Here is an 8830-nt window from a genome sequence, read left to right on the forward strand (position 1 = left end):
ACCGACGGATGCAGAGCTCCAAGTCCGCATTAATGCCAGGCCACCAGACGTGGGATCTGGCTATGGCCTTCATTAGGACGATCCCCGGGTGCTCGCGTTGGAGCTCTCGGACAAACGCCTCTCAGCCTTGCAAGGGCATAACTACTCGGCTGCCCCACATCAGGCAGTCTGCCTGTAGTGATAGTTCATGCATGCACCTATGGAAAGGTTTGATCTCCTCGGGGCAGGCATCGCGGGTCTCTGCCCAGTCACCAGTTAAAACGCATCTTTTGACTAAGGATAACGTGGAGTCGCTGGTCGTCCAGGCTCTGATTTGGTGAGACATCATGGGCGAACCTGTGGATTCAAAGGCACTGATTGCCATCACCATCTCACAGTCCTGTTCATCCGAACCTTCCGTGGTCGCCAGGGGTAGCTTGCTAAGCGCGTCGGCACAGTTGTTTGTGCCTGGTCTGTGCATTATTGTGTAGTCGTAAGACACCAGCATGAGTGCCCACCGCTGAATGCGTGCCGAGGCTTTGGCGTTTATTGCCTTGCACTCAGATAGCAGGGACGTGAGGGGTTTGTGGTTGGTTTCTAACCCGAACTTGGCCATGAAAAGGTGTTGGTGCATCTTTTTGACACCGTACACGCACGCGAGCGCCTCCTTCTCAACCATATCGTACCCGCACGCCGCCCGCGAAAGTGACCTGGAGGCATAAGCAATGGGTTGTAATTTACCCGCATCATTGACATGCTGTAAAACGCACCCGACCCTGTACGCTGACACATCACATGTAAGAACTAACTTTTTACCTGGGTCAAAAAAGGCTAAAACACTGTTGGAACATAGAAGATTGAGTTCTTTATTGAAGGCGCGTTCTTGGGCGTCCCCCCAAAACCAATTGCATCCCTTTCTAAGTAGCACGTGGAGAGGCTCCAGCAGCGTGCTCAAGTTCTGCATAAAGATCCCAAAGTAATTGAATAGCCTGAGAAAGGCAGGCAGTTCCGAGATATTCCAGGGCCTGGGTGCCAGACGAATTGCTTCAGTTTTTGATTCTGTTGGGCAGATTCCATCAGCGGCAATACTTCTGCCCAAAAATTCAACCTCAGGCGCGAGAAACAGACACTTGGATTTCTTAACTCTTAGGCCTACTCGATCCAATCGACTTAGTACTTCCTGCAAATTGCGGAGATGGGAGTCGGTGTCCCTGCCTGTGATGAGTATGTCATCTTGAAACACAACCGTCCCCAGGATGGACTTGAGCAGACTCTCCATGTTGCGTTGGAATATAGCAGCTGCCGACCTGATGCCGAATGGGCATCGATTGTACATAAAAAGGCCTCGATGTGTGTTGATGGTGGTGAGTAGCTGAGACTCTTCGGTCAGTTCTTGCGTCATATACGCAGATGCAAGATCTAGTTTCAAGAAAAGTTTTCCTCCAGCCAACGTGGCAAATAGGTCCTCTGCTCTGGGCAGCGGGTATTGGTCCTGTAGGGAGACTCTATTTATGGTAGACTTGTAATCCCCACAGATTTGTACGGATCCATCAGGCTTCATGACGGGGATGATGGGACTTGACCAGTCGCTAAATTCCACGGATGAGATAATGCCTTCCCGCAGGTCCAGTTCGTGTTCAATCTTTTCCCTCATCACATAAGGCACAGCTCTAGCCTTGTGATGGACCGGTCTGGCATCCTGTGTGATGTAGATTTTAACTTTAGCCCCTTTGAAGGTACCCACACCTGGCTGAAAGAGATGTTCAAAACGACTTAGAACTGCAGAGTAGTGTGAGATACATGACAGTAAGGTGAACGTGTGAACGGCCACACTGCGGAAACATCTCCACCTTCAGCACCAGGTCAGACGGAGATGCTGAGCGAGCAGGTGAACTGCAGAATCCCACTTTTTAGGAGCTGATCGTTGTGCCAAGCAAATGAGTTTTGCTCAATGACTAAAAATGAAAGGTGCTAGAAATGGGATTCAAACCCACACTTTCAGAGCAGACTGAACACAACAGCTTAGACCGCTCGGCTGTCCTGACTATCCAGTGCTGTATATGGCCACCTGCAGGTTGATTTTGAACTTTTGTGTCTTGTCACAAGAAATAAATGAGGGCAACAGGCGTTTCTCTGACTGACAGCGGGGAAACAGTGAGACAGACCTTGGAGCAAGGGTCTGGTTATTGCCAAACAGCAAAGAAAATATTAATTCCGGGATTACCCAAAAGAGCAGTGACCTCGACGTGATTTGAACACACAACCTTCTGATCTGGAGTCAGACGCGCTACCGTTGCGCCACAAGGCCTACACAGTGAGTGTGAGGTGTTCGTCTATATGAAGATTCCGCAATACAAGGGGCTTTAAAATCCCTGCCCATTCCCACCAGGTATCAGAAGAAGCGCTCACCTGCCAGTCACCGTATGTTTTTTGTTTAACTTTTGTGTTGTTTTCACGGGAAAGCATCATTAATTAACCCGTCATCTTCTTTTGTACAATGAAAGAAATGCTGACTGAGGGACAGTCGATACTTCAATCATTTGTTCTGTGCTTTGCATGTTAACTGTTCAACCAGATCCCATTTTACACACTGTGTTTTAGGAGTCTGGTTCAAAATCCTCATCGCTGGCGACACCAGGAATCTGGTGCAACTTTTGTCAAATTTATCAGCACCGGTTATTCCGACACGCCAAAGTTCCCTGGTGGATCCATTTTTTCTCGCTAAAAGTTATCTATTTATTGGTGAAATAAAGAGCAATTAAGGAATAAGGGAGCCCTTTTGCGAGGAGAATAAATAGCAAATAAAAACAGCAAATGCTGGAAATCTCAGCAGGTCAGTTCGCATTTGCCAGGAGACGAGACTCGCCTCCGATTGTTCCCCGATAGGAAATTTCAACATAATGTTCCCGCCCGGGATCAAACCGGTGACTTTTCTCGTGGAAAGCAAAAGTGATAACCGCTACACTACGGAAACCTCTGGCACAGCTAGCACAACAGAGGGGAGCTGACCAGTGAGCTCCCTCTGTGCTGATCACCACTGATTTTTAATGTGGAAGCAAGTCATCCTCGACTCCGAGGATTACCGAAGAAGAGAGGAGGATCAGGAATGTGTTGGCTAACCTAAAACAACTTCTGTCCCACACTGAAAGTTCTCAATCCTTCTCCTCTGCTGCCCTTTACAGAAATGTCACGTGTTCACTTCCACATCCTCACAGTGGGGCCACAGAGGCTCCTACCGTCTCCCCGCGATCAGCGAACTCGCTCAATTTACAAAATTAAACCCGGGACACATGTCCGGCAAAGGGCAGGAGAAGCGGGAGAGTGTGTAAGCTCGTTCTGTAACAGATCGTAGTGGGGTTATTAACGGCGATTACAGCAATCATTAATCCTCTCACACACCTCAATTATGTTTCTGCGATGAACTGATTGAGAATGGAAAGGGTTAATGCTCGGGATCTTAACCACTCGACCACCAGGGAACAGCTTCGATAATTTGTATAAATATAAAAATATATATTTATATATGAACCTGTATGTCAACGGCAAGCTGTCTAGACCTCATGGCACAACGGTAGTGAATCTAACTTTGAGTGAGAGAAATTGTTCCACAGTGACACCCATTTCATCTTTTAAACACTAGAAACTGAGACAGGGGAATAAATAGAGAAATAAAAGCACAGGGATACAGACAAGAGGAAGAGAGAAGGGGAAATACTGTCCCCACCCAGAACTAATGCAGAAACCCCTCTGCTGCGCTCGGGGTGGCCACCCACAGCCTGGATACACTAACGTCCCAACAGTTCATTGACTGTCGGAGTGGGACCGTGCGGCGCTTCAGAAGACAGGTCGAAAAAGCCAAGTCACTGATTCGGTCTGACGTGCTTCTCTAATCAAGAGTAGCCACACACAAAAACTTGCTTTTATAATGGCTATACATTACCATTATGATTGTCAAGCAGTTGGTTTGTTGATCGAAAAGCGTGACTTTAGCTGAGTCGAAGTTAAATGAAATTTGCGAGAAGTCTTGGGTTCCAATCCTGGACGAGTCCATTATTGTCCCGGCGAGTTTTGAAATTGCATAGAAATTTTGCAAAGAAGGACTTGCATTTCTGCAGTGCTTTCAGGAACTCATGTCGTCCCAAAGTGCTTTACAGCCGTTGAGTTATGTTTGAAGTGTTGTAGTGTGGGGAAAGATGTGCCCAAATCACCCCACACAAACCTCAACTCTTTGCGAAGGAGTTCGGTGCAAATAATCAGGTGCCTCAGGGACTTGGGCTTTCTTTGAATGAGTTCTGCTTGTACCTGCATTCAAGCTTGAAACAGCAACTGGGCTTCCATCTCACGGGAGCAGCGTGTAGCGGTTAGCGAGTAGGTCACGAGGTTTGGGGTTGATGTACGTCACTTTCAATCTTTGAAATTTCACCAAGCAAAGAAATGGTGAATCCAACTGTCCCTGCAAGCATTCAGTTCCTGTTTAATCACAGGAATATCCGCAGTCAGGAGCTGAAAAGGAATTAAAACCTAATACTGGCTTCGGGACAATCAGAATACTTGGTCACAGACAAGGCACCGGAAGGCTGGAAGGTAGATCACACCGGTTGTGGGAGAGCTGGTTGGTGGTGACATGGAAGTGTCTGCAGTGTGCGGGACCAGACTGCTTCCACGCATCCACAATGAATGTCCCACCCTTTATTTGGGAAAAGTGCAACTGAGAGTGGACAAGTTCCAACTGGTCGGAGCAATCTGAAGCTTTAACTGATGGACACCCTGGATTGGGATGTCTTGCAGTGTACATTTGCGTCAGTCTCTGTGGCGCAATGGGTTAGCGTGTTTGGTTGTTAACCAAAAAGTTGGTGGTTTAAGCCCTCTCAGGGACTTCAACTGTTTTCCCCGAGGATACTGTGCCGCACAGTTCCAGGTTGTCATTGTGTGCTTTGGTGTCATGAATATATTCCGCAAACATTGCCAGCTGTGCTGTTATCCAGTGAGTTCCCACTCCAATACTTTTATGAGCATTCAGTTCAAGTGTCGAGTTTGAGTGTATCCAGAACTGAACATAGATATCAGAAAATTTAACAAGGCTGTGGGACATTGTGCTTTGTTAATATTGAAACACTAATATGAATAAATCCATTTTTTCTAATATTTAATTAAACGAGTTTTCAAAATGTTTCCGCCCAGTTTCGAACCAAAGATCATTCGCGAGTGAAGAAAATGTGACAACCACTACACTACGGAAACACTGCAATTGAAGTGATGTTAGGAACATAACCAGAGCTTTCACCTACACAGCTGGCCTACACTTCAGGAGCTGGTTTTATGAGAATAGAAAGACGGTGCTATATTTAGGAAGTCTGTGAGTGTGGCAGGAATTGATCTCGTGTTTCCCAGACTTTACACATTGGAACAGGAGATGACCATTTAGCAGCGAGTGGTTAGGATCTGGAATGCACGGCTTGAAAGGGTGGTGGAGGCAGACTCAATCTTATCTTTCAAACGGGAGTTGGATCAGTGTCTGAAGGAAAAACAATTGCAGGGCTACGGGGAAAGAGCGGGGGAGTGGGACTCGCTGAGAGTCGGCACGGGCTCGACGGGCCGAATGGCCTTCCGTGCTGTAACCATTCCATGATTCTATAAGTTAGTGGCACATTTCATAGTGTGGGTGGAAGCAGAACATTGCAAAGGGACATGGATTGAGTCGGCAAAACTAGAGGCATCTGATTCAGGAGATTCCGGTGAAGCGGAAATTCGGGAGTTTAATGACTTTGAAAGGAACATTTTTGTTTTGTGCAGCTTCGGTCAGAGAAATGTTTGTGAAAGGAATTTTTTGCAGAAAGGGATGCAGCATTTCATCTTCTGTCTTAACACTTCTTTCTGGGTGTCGGGTCACATTTCCTTTCGATGTTATTCTTCCAGAATGTATATTTTCTTTGGTGTTTCACAATAACCAGACCCTTGCTCTAAAGTCAGTCTCACTGTTGCCCCAGTCTCCTGTTGATGTTACTAGCAATGAACATTTTGAACCAGACCCCGAAAGCAGTGTGTAAAATGGTTTATGGTTCAAGAGTTAACTTGCAGAGCATAGATAAATTATCCAATTATGGACTCTCCTTCAGTTAGAATTTCTTTATTTGTGCAAAAGAAGATCATCGGTTAATTAACGATGTATTCCCGTGAAAGCAACATAAAATGTAGTTAAAAAGTAATCAACAAACTTGGTGTTCGAACCCGAGAATCTGAGATTAAAAATCTCACGCTGTATCAACTGAGCTCGCTGTGCTTCTGCTAAAGCAAACGTTTTTGTCACTGATTGCAGCCAGGCGCCTGTTGGCTCCGCCCCAGATGTTTAAACTTGATGTCGAAGAACTGCCAGGATCTTCTTGAATGGTGGACCAGGCTCGAGGGGCCGAATGGCCTACTCCGGCTCCAAATCCTTACATGTTTATGATCATATGACCTTTCACAGGAGAACAATCTCGCCCTGAGCATGTATGAGGAGAAAGTTCCAGCAAATATTCCCACCCGGTGAGCTTTCGCGTGTGAGGCGAACGTGTTAACCGCTACACTGCGGAAACATCTCCACTTTCAGCACCAGGTCAGACGGAAATGTTAAGCGAGCAGGTGAACTGCTGAATCCCACTTTTAAGGAGCTGGTCGTGGTGCCAAGCAAATGAGTTTTGCTTAATGACTAAAAATAAGAAAAGGGATTTGAAACCGCGCTTTAAGAGCAGACTGCAAACTGAACGCAGCACCTTCGACGGCTCGGCCATCCAGACTGTAAGTTCATTTAAATTTTGAACTTTTGTGTCTTGTTACATGAAGTAAATGAGGGCATCTGGCATCTCTGTGCCTGACACCGGGGAAACAGTGAGACAAACCTTGGAGCAAGTGTCAGGTTATTGCCAAACAACAAACAAGTTCACAACTCCTGAAGAACAATGATCCTGACATGATTTAAATGCACAGCCTTCTGATCTGGAGTCAGACACACTACCGTTGCACCACGAGGTCTACAGTGCAGATTGTCCATGTTTGAAACATGAAGGTTCCTGAAACACAGTTTCATTTACGCTGCATTGGTGCAATGAAAAGGCTTTAAAATCCCCGGCCGCTCCCACCGTGGGTTAGACAGCATCAGAAGCAGTGCCCACCTGTCACTCACCCTCTCACGCCCACTTTCATCACCTGCTGCCCGCGGACTGCAGCAAATCCAGTTCATCATCATCATAGGCAGTCCCTCGAAGCGAGGATGACTTGCTTCCTCGCCAAAAAAGGATGAGTTCACAGGTGTTTCAATATTCCAGGTCCTGAACTGTCTGTTGAAGGGTGGAAGATGCCTGTGCGTGGATTTTTTTAACATGTGATGGCCGTTGCACCCCAGCCATCACACGGGCTTGACAGAGCGAGGTCTTGGTCCAGTGGCAAGGGTTAAATAAGACGACTGGAGACCAGCTCTGCTGCACGGACCCAGTGTGCACACATATTGCAGTGTGGGCTGGTCTGTGCTGCCCCTGGGCCCCTGGCCCTGAACTCATGCCTCCCCTGGGCCCTGATCACATCCCTCCACAGTCTCTCGCCGCTCCTTCGCCCCGATCTCGCCGCTCCTGCTGTATCTGCCCACGCTCCAATCACCGACCTGGACCTTGATGACGTCACACTTCGCTGCCGCCGCCCTCCTGCACCAGCTCGCGCTGCTCCCTGGAGTAGTCTCCCGGGACCTCCAAGCTGCTCCCAGGGCCGCTCGCCGTTCCTTTTATGGTCCCGACCTGCCGCTGGTGTTCTCCCGTTAGTGTATCCAGGCTGTGGGTGGCCACCCCGAGCGCAGCAGAGGGGTTTCTGCATTAGTTCTGGGTGGGGGCAGTACCTTTCCCCTTCTCTCTTCCTCTTGTCTATATCCCTGTGCTTTTATTTCTCTATTTATTCCCCCTGTCTCAGTTTCTAGTGTTTAAAAGGGAACAAAAGATGAAATGGGTTTCATTGTGGAACAATTTACTTCACTCAAAGTTAGATGCACTGCTGTTCGCCATGAGGTCTAGGTAGCTAGCCGTTGATATTCAGGTTCATATATAAATATATTTAAATATATCTACATCTATCATAACTGTTCCCTGGTGGTCGAGGGGTTAAGATCCGGCGCACTAACCTGGTAACGATACTCGATCAATTCATCGCATAAAAATAATTGAGGTCTGTGAGACGATTAATAATTGCTGTGAGCACCATGAATACCAATACTTTCTGCGATAGACCGAGCTTACAGACTATCTGGCTTCTCCTGCCCTTTGCCGGGCACGTGTTCGGGGTTTAATTTAGTAAACTGGGTGAGTTCGCTGATCGCGGGGAGACGGTAGGAGCCTCTGTGGCCCCACTGTGAGGATGTGGAAGTGAACACGGTGGCTGGGTGATCCGTGACATTTCTGTAAAGGGCAGCGGAGGAGAAGGATTGAGAACTTTCAGTGTGGGACAGAAGTTGTTTCAGGTGAGCCAACACATTCCCGATCAGCACAGAGGGAGCTCACTGGTCAGCTCCCCTCTGTTGGGGCTGTTGTACCAGTGGTTTCTGTAGTGTAGTGGTTATCATGTTTGCTTTACACGCAAAAGGTCCCTGGTTCGATCCCAGGCAGAAACATTTTGTTTAAACTTGCCAAAGGGGAACAATCGGAGGCGAGTTGAGTCTCCTGGCAAATGCTGCCTGATTTGCTGAGATTTGCAGAATTTGCTGTTTTTATTTGCTATTTATTCTCCTGGCAAAAGGGCTCCCTTATTCCTTAATTGCTCTTTATTTCACTTCAATAAATAGATAACTTTCAGTGAGAGAAAACGGATCCACCGGGGATCTTTCGCGTGTGAG

General features: G+C 47.3%; 2 non-coding genes across 2 annotated transcripts; one reads left to right on the plus strand and one right to left on the minus strand.

Moving 5' to 3' along the window:
* Positions 1 to 2215: 2215 nt before the first annotated feature.
* trnaw-cca (transfer RNA tryptophan (anticodon CCA)) lies at positions 2216 to 2287 on the minus strand. Its single transcript has one exon. It is a non-coding gene; the product is annotated as a tRNA-Trp (tRNA).
* A 6248-nt stretch (positions 2288 to 8535) lies between these two features.
* trnav-uac (transfer RNA valine (anticodon UAC)) lies at positions 8536 to 8608 on the plus strand. Its single transcript has one exon. It is a non-coding gene; the product is annotated as a tRNA-Val (tRNA).
* The last annotated feature ends 222 nt before the right edge of the window (positions 8609 to 8830 follow it).

Source organism: Pristiophorus japonicus, unplaced genomic scaffold, assembly GCF_044704955.1.
Source record: "Pristiophorus japonicus isolate sPriJap1 unplaced genomic scaffold, sPriJap1.hap1 HAP1_SCAFFOLD_596, whole genome shotgun sequence".
NCBI classification, from domain to species: Eukaryota; Metazoa; Chordata; class Chondrichthyes; family Pristiophoridae; genus Pristiophorus; species Pristiophorus japonicus.